Source organism: Lynx rufus, unplaced genomic scaffold (assembly GCF_022079265.1).
Source record: "Lynx rufus isolate CCGP_SWC_20201006 ecotype Redwood Valley unplaced genomic scaffold, mLynRuf1.p SCAF_10, whole genome shotgun sequence".
Taxonomy (NCBI): domain Eukaryota; kingdom Metazoa; phylum Chordata; class Mammalia; order Carnivora; family Felidae; genus Lynx; species Lynx rufus.
The window spans coordinates 39,933,767-39,951,277 of record NW_025814824.1 but is presented as its reverse complement, the minus strand read 5'-3'; the positions used below and the strand labels follow the sequence as shown (position 1 = coordinate 39,951,277).

Here is a 17,511-nt window from a genome sequence, read left to right as displayed (position 1 = left end):
ATTTTCAGATATTATTATTATTCCACTTCATGTATAATGCAAAAATCATACAACATTTTGTTTCCATTTCCCTCTTCTTTCCTTTTGAATGTTGGTGTCATATATTTACTGGTACATGTGTTATAAAGCTCACAATAACATTATTATTACTTTTCTCTTACCAGTAAATTATCTTTTAAAGAAATTTAAAAGTAGCAAAAATATTTTTAAAATTTGCCCATCTGCTTACCATTTCTGGTGCTTTCAATCCTTTTTTTAGATCTTGGTTTTATGTATATCTTTTTCCTTCTGTCTGAGAATTTCCTTTTACATTTCTTGCGATTCAGGCCTGCTGGTAATGAATTCATTCAACTTTTGTTTGTCTGGAAAAGTTTAATTCACCTTCATCCTTGAAAGACATTTTTGTTGAATATAGAATTCTAGGGTTGGTGGGATTTCTTACCCCACTTTAAGCCTCTTCCATTCCATTGTTTTCTGACATGCATATTTTCTGGTGAGAAGTTTGTTGTAGTTTTTTTTCCCCTTCTACTCAATGTAACATTTTTTTTCCCTCTCTCTCTCTCTCATTTAATAGCCCCCTTTTCTGTGTTTTTTAGCACTTTAATTATGACATGTCTTGGTATGGTTCTCTTTGTGGTTTTCCTGTGTGGGATTATTGAACACCTTAAATCTATGAGTTTATTCTTTTCATAAAAATTTTAAAACTTTGACCATTATATGTTCAAATATTTTGTCCACCCCATCACTTGTAAACACGTTGTAACACTTGATATTGTTCCAGAGGTTACTGAAGCTCTGTGTTGTTTGTTCGTTTGTTTGTTTCAGTATTCTCTCCATCTGTCCTTCAGTTTGAAAGTTTCTATTTTGATGTTTCAAGTGTTTGGTCTTTTCTTCCATAGTTAATCTACAGTTAATCCCATGAAGTGAATTTTTCATTTTAGACTTATTTTTTTGTTTCTAGAATTATATTTAGTCCTTTATATCATTAATTTCTCTTTTTACCAGGTACATGTTTTCCTTTAAATATTTAAACACAGTTGTAACAGTAATGTTTTAAATTGTGTTTAGATGTGTCTATTAATTCCATCATTTCTGACATTTTTGCATCTTTTTTTATTGACTAACTTTTCTCATTATGAATTACATGTTCTTGCTTTACCCTATGTCTAGTAATGTTTGGTTAGATGTTGGACTTTCTGAATTTGACATTTTTGAGGGGTAGATACTGTTATCTTTCTTTAAGAGTGTTAGATTTTGTTCTCATAGGCAGTTAAATTACTTGCTTACCAGTTTGATCCTTTCAAGGCCCAACTTCACCGTCCTTTCCCATTCACTTCTCAGAGCCCAAGAAACACATTAGATACTCAGTTGGCTTGGTGCCTCTCCAACTTGCAGAGAAAAAAATTATTAATCTTTTGGTTTATTAAAAATGGGGTGTCGGAAACCCTCAAATTTAGCTAGAATTTCTTTTAGGATCTCCCTCTCTTAGTTTCAAGGAGAGAAAAAGTTGGGTATCCTCCCCCATGGGGAAGGGAGGGTCAATATAGCCTCTTTCTCAGAATATTCCCTCAGAGGCCACACTTACCTGCCCGTTCTTCCTTTGTGTTAATTGGGGGTACTGGGGCTTGAGGTGGAGAAGACTGAAGCAAGCACCTCTCAGGAAACCTAGGACATTGTGTGCCATTCCTGTCTTCATTTGTTATGAGTCCAGAACAACAGAGAAAATTCTTACAGTGACAACAGTAGTAACCATGAAGCTGCGCTATGAATAGCTAACAATTGTGGGATGCTTACTTTGTGCCCCCGATGGCGCTGAGAGCTTTCCTGGCATTATCTTCTCTACCCCTCAGAACAAGCCTATGAAATTGTCTTCATGATCTCAGTTTTACAGGTGAGAATATGAAGTCACTCAGCTAGGAGATGGCAGGGCCAAAATTCAGATCTGGAGCCTGCATTTTCTAACCTCTGATGCTATTTTTGCGCCCACGTTGTGCATTTGGCCATCGGTCTTGGTGACGCTATTGAAAGGCTCCATCTTTGGGTGTATCTTCGTAGGTATCGGTTGGAGAGACTGCAGAAAAGTGCCGGTGCTATTAGCAGCCGTTTTCAACCAAAAGTCTCATTCTCCCTTTGGAATCTTCTTGACTTGAGGAGTCTGTGGTTTGGGCATAAATAATAAATCTGGTGTAGTAGAGGGTAATAAAACACTCATTGACTTACTGCCAACTTTACTCTAGGTCCTAGTTTCTTTGATTCTCTTAGGGACTAACTACCTCTTTGGGAATTCATTTCCCCGTGTGGATGTGAATTAATTCCCTCAGGCCACAGAATTGTAATCTGGAAGAGTTCATTTAGCAAATGGCACCCAGCTTTTCTCACCCTGGTTTGCCAAAGACAGTGTGAGGCTTTGTTTGAACACAGGCAACAGTTCTGGACAGCAGATGTTTGCAAATACCATTTGTTTAATTGCTCGGGCACTTGATAATATATTTTTCTCCTAAGCTGTGGGAAACACATCCTTTATCAGCTTTAAAACAGAGTGCAACTTTGGAGGGCCATTCTGTCTGTCTTTTTTCCTTGTGCATTGGTCCAGACAGATTGAGTGAACAAAAAGAAGAGAAAGGGGAAGCTGTTGGCAGTTACCCCTCAACTTTGCCTCTTATTGCCAGCAGCAGCAATATAGAAATGAGTACCCTTTCCCATCCCACTCCCCACCCCCTGAAATAAACCCAGCCACCAGAAAGGCCCTCACAACTCACAAGCTGAAAAGACAGTCCAGGAGAAGAAGGGTCACGTGGCAGCAGCCAGCCCTCCCTCGCAGCACATCTTGCCGCATCTGCAGTTAGTAGGCGTCTGGGTTCTGGGAATTCCCCAGGGACCTGGCATTGCCTTATGGTTGGCACAAGCTGTAATGGGACATGTATGTTGGCCCCGCAAGAGTGCCCGGCATGGCCTTTTGTTCTGTGTGCAGTGACTTCAGTCTCTTATGCAGGCTGTGGACGCTTTGACAGTTGCACCTTAGAGGATGTGGCGTGTGGTAAGTTGGTGTAGGTTTCAGACGTATTGCTGGTCTTAGATGAGGCCCACAATAGGAACTGGGGCTCTCCAGAGCCTTCTTCCATGACGTCTTGTAGGCACAGGCTCTTTCCTGCCCTAGATGAGCGTGCCAAGCCTTAGCACCATTCTGTTCCACCCTTAAAGAATTCCCAGTGATGCCCCCAAAACTACACACAGCCAGACCTCACTTGGAGAGTTTGATTCCATCTGTCTTGATCTGGACTTGGGAATCTGCATCCATGTATCAATCTGTAGGCGATTCAGATGTGCAGCTACCATTGAGAATCACTACCTTAGCGCTTTCCAAAATGGGACACTAAATGTATCATTTGTGTGTGACAGTTACAAGAAGATCTGTACAGCCAAGAATCTTGTCCTAGCTCTGGCACTTATTTGCTGTGTGATCTCGAATGGTTAACCTCTCTGTGCCTTATTTTCATAATCTCTGTTACGGGGATGATAATTGAACCTACGACATATGGTGGTTTGAGAATCAGATAAATCAGCATATGTAAAACACTTAGAATCCAGTAGTCTCTCAGTAAGTTGTTGTAAGTGTAAACTTATTTAGAAGAAAGAAAAAAAAATGGCCATCTATTTGCTTTCAGGCTTTTTTTATTTGAATCTGGTAAGAAAACAGGAAATTGCTTCGTTCTGCATCTGTCTAGCCATTATGGTATCTGGGCATAGAGAGAGCTATGGAGCTGTGGAGCTATTTTGTGGGGCCAGATTTTCCTTTTAATTCTTGCTGTAATTTCTGTCTCTCTTAAAAACTTTTTTATAGAATGCACTTTTAATGAAGAGTTAATTATATATTTTTAAATCTCTTAACGGGATTACTTCTGCCTTCTCCAGGAGTCAGCCCATTAGCCAGATAAGGTACTCATCCCCTGTGACAAATATACATATTCTGGGTACATACTCAGTATTTTTTAAAATGTAACTTATCGTCAAGTTAGCTAACATGCAGTGAATACAGTGTGCTCTTGGCGTCAGGAGTAGATTCCCGTGATTCATCGCTTAATGTAACATCCGGTGCTCATCCCAACAAGTGCCGTCCTCAATGCCCATCACCCACTTTACCCTCTCCCCTGCCCTGCCCTGCCCCGTCAACCCTCAGTTTGTTCTCTGTATTTGAGTCTTCTTATGGTTTGCCTCCCTCTCTATTTGACACTGTTTTTTCCCTTCCTTTCCCCCATGGTCCTCTGTTAAGTTTCTCCAATTCCACATATGAGTGAAAACATTTGACACCTGTCTTTCTTTAGCTGACTTACTTCACTTAGTATAATACCCTCCAGTTCCATCCACATTGCTGCAAATGGCAGGATTTCATTCTTTCTCATTGCCAAGTAGTATTCCATCGTATATATAAACCACATCTTCTTTATCCATTCATCAGTTGATGGGCATTTGGGCTCTTTCCATATTTTGGCTATTGTTGACAGTGCTGCTGTAAATATTGGGGCACATGTGCCCCTATGAATCGGCACTCCTGGATCCTAGAAATACCTACGACCCAGCAATAGCACTACTCAGTATTTTTTAAGTTCAGTTCACTTCAACAAATATTCGCTAAGTTTGTCCTAGGTGTGAGGCACTTATGGGAGAGGGAGGCAATGAAGGAATCTGACATTTTTTTTTAAATATTTATTTATTTTTGAGAGAGTGAGAGAGAGAGACAGAGAGAAAGCAAGGGAGGGGCAGAGAGAGAGGGAGACACAGAATCCGAAGCAGGCTCCAGGCTCCGAGCCATCAGCCCAGAGCCTGACACGGGGCTCGAACTCACGGACCGCGAGATCGTGACCTGGCTGAAGTCGGACGCTTAACCGACTGCGCCACCCAGGCGCCCCAGGAATCTGACATTTATTGAGCAGCTGCTTTATACCAAATATACTAAGAACTTTATAGTCACCTTATTTAGTATCTGTGACTGACCACTATATCTTACAGATGAGGAAACTGAGACTTATAGGATTCACTGTCCTGGTACTTTAGAAAATCCAAGGCTCTACCCTTTCTACTTTGTCATACCATCTCAGGAGGTTCAAAGGTGAAGATGGAGAGGGTCATACCGTATTTATTTAGCATGTCATTATTTATAGTCACGTGCACACCTACACTATATGTGGGGACGTAGGTCCAGAGCTGCTGGCTGTGCTGTATTCCACATGACTTCTCTAGAGCTGATAATAACCTGCGTTTGGGGGGCCTTGACCTAAGGGAGTGCCGTTGTCTTATCCCCCAGGATTATTGCAACAACCCCATGAAGGAATTAACGACCGTCGTAATGACTCATGGGCAATATTTAGTAAGCACTTATTATCCAGGTCAGCCTGCCTCCGAAGCCCAAGGTCTTACTTAATCACTGTTACACTATGTCATTATCTACATTTTATGAATGAGGACAGTGAGGCTCAAAGGGGCTATGGACTTACCCTTGGTGTGACCGAATCAAGCCCCTTCTCTTCCGATGATATGTTTCTGATCAATGTAGTAAAGAGGACAAGCAAGTATACAAACAAATATACTGCAAGGCAGATAAGGAAAGGAAATAGGAAAATGGCAGGTGTGTGGTCCGGTGGGATAGGAAGGAAGTGAACTAGGTCTAATAGGATGAATAAGATTTCTAGAAACAGAAATAACCAGGAAGAATATTTGAGATGAAGGCAAGAGAATTGAGTAAAAGTATAAAACACGGAACATTCAGAAAACAACAGACACACTGCTATAAATTCACTGTGGTGTGGGGTGCTCATAAGGGGTTGGGAGACTGGGTTAAAAATCTATGTGTGCTTGAATGCAAGGAGGGTTTGCTCGTACTGTGTTGGAGAATGGGAGCCATCGAACGTGCATGAATGAGCATGCAATGTGCTGTGATCAAAGCCACACTTTAAGATAATTGTGGTAGAGAACACTGAGACCAGGGAGAGGTCATTGCAGTAGTTCTTAGGATAAAAGGAGGATCTGAACCAGTATCAGAGTGTGGGAAGGGAGAATTCAAAAAACCATCGCCATGGAGAGTTTGCAGAACCTCCTAACTGTCTAGGTGTTGGGGTCACAGAGAAGGAGGTAGCAAATATAGTTCTGTGTTGGAGCCTAGGTCCTTAAAAGAATTGTATCATTATAAATAAAAATAAGGAATTAAGAGGGGGTACCTGGGTGGCTGAGTTGGTTAGGTGTCTTGACTTTGGCTCAGTTCATGACCTCACAGTTCATGAGTTCGAGCCCTGCATTGGGCTCTGCGCTGACACTGTGGAGCCTAGTTAGGATTCTCTCTCTCTCTGTCTCTCAAAAGTAAATAAACAAACTTAAAAAAAATAGGGAATTGAGAAAGAAGAACTAATGGGGGGGGCATAGGCATCTCAGTTTGAAATAGGGCAGCTTTGAAGTGCAGGCAAGTTGTTAACGTTGAAGTACATCAACCTGAGTGGAAAGTGATGCAGCCAAATTTTAGTTCAGGTGAAGGTGATCATGGGTTAGGCCATGGAAGGAGCAGGCACAAAAAGAGAGGCAAGGCATAACCTTTGGAAATTCCTACATTTGGAAGACAAATAGGTGATGAGCTCTTAAAGTAGGTAAGGAAATACAAGACCATGGAAACCAAAGAAGAGAGTATTTAGGAAAAAAGATATGCCTAACAGTAGGGAATAGGACAGTCAAGGAAGCTGAAATCAGAGAAAGATCCTGAGAGCAAGTTTGATTCCAGAGTGGTGATGAGTAGGGAGGGGTTGGTGGTAGGAGAGCCTAGACAACAGGGGCTACAAAGTGAGTACGCAGGGTCAGGCAGAATGAGTGGGCTGCTGACTCTCCCAAGAAATCTGTCAATGAAAGTCAAGAGACAAGATCAATTCCCTCCTGTTTTGGAACGTCACATGGCATAACACATGCAAGTCAAGGAGGGGTGGTGGCTAGTAATTCTTTTTATATATGAATCTGCATTTTCAGGGGATCTGGAGAAAAATTTTTTAGAAAGTCTTGGGAAGCAACATGAAAGAAAGTTCTAAAGCAGTTATTCTAAAGAGGATGGATAAAACATAGAATACCACAGGCTAGAAATGAACTTGCAACTTAAGAGATCACGATTTTGGCTTTTATACAACATTCCACTAATAATTAGAGGAGAGAAAAACTATAGCCTCTGGGAGAAAAAAAATATTGAAGTCATTTCCAACCAAGACACCAAGTTTCTGGAACCTGCTATTAATGCACCTGGCTACACATGGCCCTTATCTTGTAGATAAACAAGACAGCTTCCTCAAAGAGGCACAGTATTCAGTGTTCTCTTACTGAGAGCTTCATTTCAAAGCATTCGCCTCATATCTTCCAACAGATTACAACAAAAGGACAACATTCTTTTGTTTTCCCTTATTATTTTTTGCAAGCTGCTGTCTCCGCACCATGTTACGGTGATGGTCAGATTAAAATGAGCCCTTTTAAAAACATTCAGTTGGTGAGTATTTGAAGAAGCTACACAAACTTCCAGCTCATATGCTGTATGGATGTAATAACTCTATCATATGCTCTGGAATAAAACCACGTTATGCAAAGAAGGGTGACGATTCCAGATGGCCCATACTTACCTCTGACCGCAAAAGACACACACACACACACACACACACACACACACACACGAAAGCTAAAATAGTACAGTTAGTGAATCACCCCCAGTTTTCCAGTCGAGATACCAAGACCTACTCTTCTTGGGGGAAATAGAAGTCTCATGTGTAAAATAGTTTTGACACATGGCTGCCTTTGTCTTCCTGTATATAACTAAGAGGCAGGAAACCAGGAAAATACTCACTGCTTACTTACTCTCTACCTCAAGCCCTTATAACTTGAGAGACCCCATTTGCCATATTCTTTTCTTCTCTTCTCTTTTCTTTTCTTTTCTTTTTTTCTTTTCTTTTCTTCTCTTCTTTTCTTTTTTCTTTTCTTTTTTCTTTTCTTTCTTTCCCTTCCTTCCTTTCCTTTCTTTCTTTTCTTTTCTTTTCTTTTCTTTTCTTTTCTTTTCTTTTCTTTTCTTTCTTTTCTTAAGTGTTCAACTCTTTATTGAACAGATTACAGAAAACATGTTTAGTCAAAAAGACCAAAGCCCATGTCATCATCAGACTCCTTTGATTCTTCTTTCTTGGCTCCCACTTTCTTCTCTTCAGCTCGGCAGCCATGATGGAAATGGAGGACCTCCTGCTGCTGCAGTGCCAGTGGCCAGCTGGCCCGCCAGCCCCTACACTGCAGATGAGTCTCCTGATGTCGACGCTGGCCAGGGCCTTTACAGACAAGCCTGGCCAGAAAGGTTCAAGACTTACATCTGCTGTTTTAATGAGGGCATTGATCTTATTCTCGGTGACCATCACATCGTCACTGTGCAGGATGGGGCCAGAGCAGAGGCTGATGAGCTCCCAGACCGAGGCCACGATGCGGGGGAGTGTTGAACGGTGCTGCCGGGCACAGATGAAGTGAGGGGCTCACCCCAGAGCGGCCTTAGCTTCCTCGGAGGGACCAGCACCTTCCAGCAGCTGAGGAAAGGGGCTGCCCCCTATTCATAAGTGTTCCTTCTCTTTAGGAGCTTACAGAATTGAAACGGCCACTGCATTAGTTTTAATGTTATTTTATTTTCATAAAATTGCACTGCAGAAGATCCAAAAAACCAAAAACATTGCCTGTAACCGTATTCTGAGACCACAATCTTTATTTTGATACATGTCCATCAGTCTTTTTTGCTTTGCGTATTTATGACGGAATTGTATTACAATACAGTTTTGCATTTTCTTCATGTAATTTCATGTCTGAAGCACCCATTCAGCATCCATGCCTCATCCCAGGCACTAACGCAGAGATTCCCTACCTTGTCAAGTAAAGCTACACGGAGACTGCTGTTTACTAATTCTTGTCTCTTGAGGGAGACACATTAGTTGCTTAGATCTTAATCCAACTGTATGCTGTTCACAGTGTGTTTAGCTCCTTAAAAACGAAGAGACTACATCACTATCCAGAAGGCCTACCTGCCTCTCCGTCAACAATGTGATGGTTCTAGGGGTGTCTGGGTGGCTCAGTCAGCTAAGCATCTGACCATGATCCCTGAGTCTGGCTCTGTGTTGACAGCTTAGAGCCTGGGGCCCGCTTCGGATTCTGTGTCTTCCTCTCTCTTTGACCCTCCCCTGTTTGTAGCCTGTCTCTCTCTCTCTCAAAAATAAATAAACATTAAAAAAAATTAAAAAAACAAAACAAAACAATGTGATAGTTCTTTCACCTTGGGGAAATCTGAAGAAAAGTATGCTCTCACTTTTTTGAAACCATCGATTGCCTGCTTACCAGACTCATTATCCTGCACTTGCTAAAAACTGCTTTGAAATTGGGATTATCACTGACTTCAACATTAGCCTAGAATCATGGTTTCTTTCTCCCTCCCTTCCTTCCTCCCTCCCCTCCCCTCCCCTCCCCTTCCCTTTCCTCTCAAGCTAGTTAACATACAGTGTCGTCTTGGCTTCGGGAGTAGATTCCCACGATTCATCACTTATATACAACACCCAGCTCTCGTCCTAACAAGTGCCCTCCTCAATGCCAATCACCCATTTTCCCCACCACCACCCCCAACAGCCCTCAGTTTGTTCTCTGGATGTAAGTCTTCTTATGGTTTGCCTCCCTCTCTGTTTCTGTCTTATTTTTCCTTCCCTTCCCCTGTGATGATCTGTTAAGTTTCTCAAATTCCACATATGAGTGAAATCATGTGATACTTGTCGTTCTCTGACTGACTTGTTTCGCTTAGCATAATACCCTTCAGTTCCATCCATGTTGTCACAAATGCCAAGATACCATTTTTTTTTTTGCCTTCCCTTCAAGAGAGATTTTCTTAAAGCCTACTATATGCCATATATTCTGCATTCACCATGTGATATATTCCTCATAGCAACCCCAGGAAACAGATAGCATCTCCCTGTGTGGGCAGTACAGGAGGGAAAAAGTGAGGTATTCACCTAAAATCAGAAGTTAGGGAAACAAAATAGCCTCAGAGGGTTAGCTGTGAAACCAACACAAAATGGAATGCAGAGAAGGAACTTAAAACTTTATGCTAAAGATATTTGTCAGGTTGGCTCCCAAGGATAGCAATATGGTCGTTTGGCAATAACCGTATCTAATGATTAAGCGTATTTTAAAGATTTGATTAATAATGGAAGCGTAGATGAGTGGGTGTCACCGAGTCAAATATATATAGGCTGTGCATTCCCAAGCAGGACCATTGAGTTAGTAATCTTCAGGAAACGTTTATTGAATGTCTCCTGTGGGCCATGCATTGTACTGGATGCTGGACATGCAAAGATAAGTAAGATATAGTATTTGCCGTCAAGAAGCTCAAAGTTTATTGGAGTTTAATAGACACAAAACAGAGGCACCTGGATGGCTCAGTCGGTTGAGCATCCAACTCTTGATTTCGGCTCAGGTCATGACCCCGGGGTCATGGGATTAAAAGCCCATGTCAGGTTCTGCACTGAGGATGGAGCCTGCTTAAGATTCTCTCTCACTCCCTCTGCCCCTCTCCCTGCTTGAGCTCTCTCTCTCTCTCTCTCTCTAAAATAATAATAATAAGAAATAGACCCATAAGCAGATAATTAAAACAAGTGTACGAGGGGAGAGATTTTCTTGGAAGTATAGAGGAAAAACACTCACCTCATCTGGGAGGCAATGGGGAGGTTTCCTGGAGGAGGTGATCTTTGAAATGAGTCCGAAGGCAGCTTCTCGAACTATCCATATTAAAGGGCTAATCTTTTTCTCTTTTTCATTTCCAATTTGCTATGTAAATACAATGAAAATGGACGACGAGACCAGTCACATTCAAAAGTACAAACCCAATTTTGTTCTTAGAGTACGCCGATATGTAATGGCTCTGGCTTATTACTATAAAAGTTTCTAAATGCTTGCTTTTCACTTCCAGACTCACCTCATTTCACCCTAAAAAACTCAACAGGACGGTTGAGAGCCAGCACCGATGCTTAGAGCACACTTTGCGAGTGGCCTTGTGTTGAAGGATGAGGAGGCATCAGCCATGAGCAGGGAAGGGATGGATGGGGCGGTGGGGAGGGCAGCCTCAGCAGGGACATGGCCAAGTGCAGGGAATGGGGGCTGGGGGTGGAACCACTGGGAAAATTCTTTGGGCCTCTCCAGTGACTCTTCCTTACTCCTGTTCTGTGCGGGCTCTGCTTGCCAACTTCTCCCAGCCCTGGGCCTTCCGTCTCTTTCCTTCTCTTGGATACATTTTTCTCCTTCAGGCCCTGCATTCTCCTCATCTCCTTCCAAACCTGTAATGACGACTTTTCTGGGACCAAGAGACAAAAGGGAAGAGGGGAAGTTGTGATTAGGGGAACTGCCCCATTTGTCTTCCTCTCCCTTTGGTCTGAGAACATTTCAAATTCTTTTATTTAGCATTAAAATTTTTTTAAATGTTTATTTCTTTTTGAGAGAGAGAGAGAGAGAGAGAGAGAGAAAGACAGTGGGCAGGGGAGGAACAGAGAGAGAAAGAGAGGGAGATGCAGAATCCAAAGCAGGCTTCAGGCTCTGAGCTTCCAGCACAGAGCCTGAAGCGGGGCTCAAACTCACGAACCGTGAGATCATGACCTGAGACAAACGCGGACTGACCTGAGACTTAACCAGCAGAGCCACCCGGGCACCCTGAGAACACTTCAAATTCTTACTCTAACATTCCCAAGCTTGCAAAGTATGTTAAGAGTCAACAGAGAAAGGAACTGAAGAACTTGAATTTGTTAAATTCAATTTTATGAGTTAATGGAGGAAGGGGTCAGTCTCACATTTTCATTTTCTGAACCTAAAACCTGGAAAGGGGAAAGGGAGTAGAATTCTTTTTAAGTTACATGAACTTAAAAAAAGGGGGGGGCAGCTTTGTAACATGTAATTTTTTGGTCGTCCCAGCATCACTCATGCTCGTTACGAAATTTTGTCATAGCCTCAATTAGAATAATTTCTAACTCAGAACTTGAGAATTGGCTTCAGTTAAGCTTCTGGGTATTGTTTGGGTGAACTGGCTTCCCTGGTTTCAGAAGGCTGTTTATTTGAATGATAAATATGATTGGCATTAAACCTAGTTATGAACAGAGCAAATGATGGTTGTGTCGAACTACCCCGGGTACTCAAAGCAACACATGGTTGGGCAGAAGAAACCACGAGGGAAAATCTACAGATTCAACTCTTGTCTTTAAAATGAAAACTTTTCTATTATATTAAAGACATCAAAGCAAAATGAAACGGAAAACCACTGGGAAAAAGATGTATCACTACATTGACAAAGGACTAATATCTATGTTATACAAATAGTTTATCTACGTGAATGAGAAAACCACCGAGCAGAGCATATAGTAGATAAATGTGTAAGAGGGTGTGAGAACCTAGAACAGACCCAAGATAAAAATGGAAGTGGTGAAGTAAAGATGTGTTTAAATGTGAATAAAATTAAATTAGAAAGAAATTCTAATCTCTAACGACGATCTTAGCCGTGGAAACACTGGAGTGAGTTGAAAGCCATTTGCCAGTTCTAAACCCTGTAACACATGCCTGCGTGACTATTTATGGCCAATAGACAGTTTATGTTTGGAGATGTTTTCCAAAAGGAAGAATACGTACTATGCACACAAGATACCACTGTAGCATTGATTAGAAAGCCAAAATGTTCAATAACAAGAGAATGAGGTATTAAATGATGGCATGTTGACTGGATGAAACAGAAGTATAACCCCCTAAAAATAACTATGAAGACAGTAATTCACCAACTTTGTACTCTCATCACAGAAAAATAGTATGTGGCTTAAAATATCACAGAATAAGTCAATATAAATTTTTATTTTTCTATGATTGGACGCTATCAAATGGATATGCCTAAGACTAATAACTGGAAGAGAAAATAGAAGGCTAAATTGAAGTAGCTGTTTCGCTGCAGTGCAGCACTTTTTAAATCTCCTCTTTCCTTCCTTTCTTGCCTCCCGAACCCCCATCTGCTTTCTTTCATGTTTGAAATAATATGTTGGTGTGACTTTTCAAAAGCAGGCTTCCATTTGTCCCGATTTCTACACTTATTTCTTTGATAGCTAGTCACGTTAAATTGTTTTTAGGAACAAAGCTAATTATAAATTGATAAATGAAAAAATTAATGAAATAGTGAATAAAAGAAGAAAGACTTGTCTTACGAATGGGCTATAACTTGACCTCCGCTCCCCACACGTGGGAATGTCCTCTGTGTGTAGCACACTAAGTAAAGATTTCTTTTTTTAATTTTTTTTAACGTTTATTTATTTTTGAGACAGAGAGAGACAGAGCATGAATGGGGGAGGCTCAGAGAGAGGGAGACACAGAATCCGAAACAGGCTTCAGGCTCTGAGCTGTCAGCACAGAGCCCGACGCGGGGCTCGAACTCACGGACCGCGAGATCATGACCTGAGCCGAAGTCGGCTGCCCAACCGACTGAGCCACCCAGGCGCCCCAACACTAAGTAAAGATTTCCTGCTGACCTCAGAAAACATAAAGCCTAGCAAGAAAGGAGGATGGACAGGCAAGCAGATAAAATGTGTCCTCTTCACTGTATTCATTCAGGAACGTTTCAGTCAATTACTCCTGTGAACGACAATCGTGTAAAAACCGGTAGAGCAGGGCCATGAACGTGCTTGCCAGATGGAGACGTCTTTAAAGAGAGGACGTTTAAGGGGGTTTTGTTTACTTAAAAAAAAAAGAATGAATTTTTATTTTAACAATGTAGTGCATGTCTACAGTGCAATGTGCCTGGTAGTTCCACCAAGTTTTTCATGACCTCAGACACGCCCTGCTCTCTCCCCCCTGGAGTCCCACAACTAAGAGGCAATCACTTCCAGCGCTCTTCAGAGGCTGTTCTACTCCTGGAGAGTAGCCTCTCCAGGATGAAACCTCAGGGCTTCTGGGTGGAGAGGGTATTTACCTGGCTGTGTAGGGAGGGTAAGTAATTCCAGGGAGCAGCAACTTCTTGTACATTCTTCAGGGGCTCCTGCTCTGTCTTCCATGGCATCCAGCCCCCCTGGTTCCTGAGTCCCCTCGGTTCTGCCGTGAGACCCACTTTGTCACTTGGCTCCCCATCCTTGCTGCGGGCACTCAGCCACTTCTGGCCTGCTAAGTTGGGCATCGTACATCTGCTTTCCACATTCCAAAGTTTTGTTGAAATACTTCATCACCTGTCAGCTTCTCTCTGCTTTGCCCTTGGGGGTTTATGCATCTTTATTAAAAAAAATCCTTTTTATACTCTTTTACTAAGTTTTCAGGAGGGAGCAGGGAAAATGCATCTTCAATTGGCCCCTTCTGACTCGGAGCCGTAAGTCATACTTTAAAAGAGGAATTTAAGGGTGAAGACATGGGGGGACGAGAAGGGCATTTTAGGTCAAGGAAAGCAAGTCCGCGAACAGATTTCTGAAAGGCTGTGGCATCGTTTTTGGGAAATGAGGATCGCAGTTGGCTGGGGTGTAGGGTGTACTGGATGGGGGGCCAGAGGCAGGTAGACAAGTCCCCCGTGGTAGACTGGCAAAGATGGCCCAACTTATTTTTCTCCTTGGACGCATACAGTCCTTGCAACGTGACTTTGTAGCTTCCTCCAACAAAGGGGGAGAATCTGCCCCATCTCCTGGAATCCAGGTTGGCCTTGTGGTGGCTTCAGTCAATAGAATGTGGCAGCAGTGATGAGGTACGGTTCACACTAGGCCACCAGCGGCCTTGTGTCTTCCACTGGCCATCTTGGAACCTGGCCAGGTGCCGTGAGAACAAGCTCAGCCTGCTGGAGGATGAGAGACACATGACCCACCTCATGTCACCCCAGCTAACAGCCATCCAGTCCCCAAAGCAGCCACCCAACTGACTGGTAGCTGGCTACGTGGACAAGGGAGCCCAGCTGAGCCAGAAAAAGCATCTGGGCAGGTTCTAAGATGGTGACCAGAAAAAAGCACCCAACGGAGACATTGTCTAAGTGTCCAACAACTTAATTGTAGAATTCTGAGGTAAATGTTGTTTTTAATTTTTAAAAACTTATTTATATTTGAAAGAGAGAGAGAGAGAGACAGAGCGCGAGCAGGGGAGAGGCAGAGAGAGAGGGAGACACAGAATCCAAGGCTCTGAGCTGTCAGCACAGGGCCCATTGCGGGGCTTGAACTCACGAACTGCGAGATCATGACCTGAGCGGAAGTTGGCACTTAACGGACTGAGCCACCCAGGCTCCCCATAAGTGTGGTTGTTTTTAAGTGGTGATGTTTTGGGGTGGTTTGTGACTCAACTAGAGCTAACCAATATGCCCAACAGAAATTGGCAGAGGCATTGTGAGGCCAAGGAAAAACTACTGCTTAGAATTACAGGATCAGGTTCTAGTTCTTCCGTTGCTACCAACAGGTCATGTGTCCTTGGGCCAGTCACTTAACCTGAGCCCTGCCATCTAATTAAAGATGCTGGATGGTGGACCACATAAGTGGTTTTCAAGCTTCTTGGCCAAGTAAGCCCCCTGGGAGCTTGTTAAAACTAGCCATTCTGTCCCCAATCTTACAAGATTGAAAAAAAACTATAGTTTATTTCCTGGTGACTCGGATGCAGCCAGGCCAGCAGGCATCTCAGACACCAATGTTCGAGAACGTGAGGGTGTCTTCCAGGTTGAAAATCCAGCGAGCTTCCCTCCCTTCAGTAGGTTTTGCTGTGGCTTTAGATGCTTGTCCACCAAGGTGCCTGGGTTCCTTCCTCCCATGGGGCGGCATCTCTTCACCTTCCTGCCCTCTAGCCCACTCCACTCCCCCAGGCTCAGGTGGCTATTTATGACTCCCAGGCTCACCACCTCAGCAGCCATCCATTTCTTAGCTCTCCCAAAACTCTTTTTAAAAAAAAATTTTTTTTTAATGTTTATTTATTTTTGAGAGAGAAAGAGACAGAGTGCGAGCCAGGGAGGGGCAGAGAGAGAGGGAGTCACAGAATCTGAAGCAGGCTCCAGGCTCTGAGCTGTCGGCACAGAGCCCGATGACGCAGGGCTCGAACCCATGAACTGTGAGATCGTGACTTGAGCCGAAGCCGGATGCTTGACCGACTGAGCCACCCAGGCACCCCTCTCCAAAAACTCTTAATTCTTCAAGAAAATGGTCATTCCACAGTCTTCCATGGCCTTAACCCTTACTCTTAAACGGGAACCCATTCAGCTTTCTCATGTCCTTCCAATCACTGCTTCCATGGTCCTTTGGATTCTCTGATAGACAAGTGCAGGTTTCCAGTGTTCGGTGGCTGGCGGCCCATGAAGCGCCACACCTTGTCCAACCGAGGGTTTTCTTAGGTTCTGTGAACCAGTGTTTTATTTATTTATTTATTTTTATTTTTTTATTTTTTTAATGTTTATTTTTGAGACAGAGAGAGACACAGCATGAGCAGGGAAGGGGCAGAGAGAGAGGGAGACACAGAATGTGACGCGGGGCTCGAACTCACGAACTGTGAGATCATGACCTGAGCCGAAGTCGGACGCTTAACCGACTGAGCCACCCAGGCGCCCCAATGAACCAGTGTTTTAAAAAGACCTGTCTCCTGCCTCTTGACATCACTCGTTTCCCATCTGGAGTGCTCTTCCCGCAGGCCCACGTCTCCCAAACTAGGGTGTCTCCTGGGTAACAGTTTTGCCATGGATACCAGTGGTTCTATCTCTCAAATTGACTAGCAAGCCTTGGTCTAAGCCTTCCTGTCATTTATTCTCAAATCACATTTCCTGTGTGTGGCTGGGGGAGGGGGAAGGAGGAGGAAGACTTTCCATAAACTGCATCCATATTGTATACTCCCTATCCTATATCAGAAAAAAATTACTAAATAAATGACCTCAGGACATCAGACAAAAGCAGTAAGGCACATGGCAAAACCAAAGTCATTCCCACCAGCCTTATGACAGTGGTTGGGGTTTGCAGGAGGCAGGCCTCCTGGGGGCTCAGGTAGAAGAGACACCCTCTGTCATCCTGGGTGACCCTATAGTCTGAACTCATCTGACACTAAATGCTCTCTTCTCTCTAGATTGCCCTCTGCACTGGGAGTCAGTTCCTCGAGCGAACGCTAATTAGCAAAGCTGAACAATTTGCAGATAGGTTCTACATCCTGTTTAGGATTCTTTTTAATTTAATTTTTTTTTTTTCTTGAGAGGGAGAGAGAGAACACAAGTGGGAGAGGGGCAGAGGGAGAGGCAGGGAGAGAATCCCAAGCAGATTCCACGCCCGACTTGGAGCCTGATTCGGGGCTTGATCCCACGACTGCGAGATCATGGCCTGAGCCAAAATCAAGAGTCAGATGCTTAATGGGCGGAGCCACCCTGGCACCCCAGGTTCTGTTAAGGTTATAAAAAGTAGGTTTTAAAAATCCGTGTGGGTCAATAATGTTAATTTATTTTTTTTAACATTTATTTATTTTTGAGACAGAGAGAGACAGAACATGAAC

The 17,511-nt window shown here is 43.1% G+C and overlaps 1 pseudogene; it reads right to left on the bottom strand.

The window, feature by feature from the left end:
* Positions 1-8,112: 8,112 nt before the first annotated feature.
* LOC124524250 (60S acidic ribosomal protein P1-like) lies at positions 8,113-14,209 on the bottom strand (annotated as a pseudogene).
* Between the last annotated feature and the right edge of the window lie 3,302 nt (positions 14,210-17,511).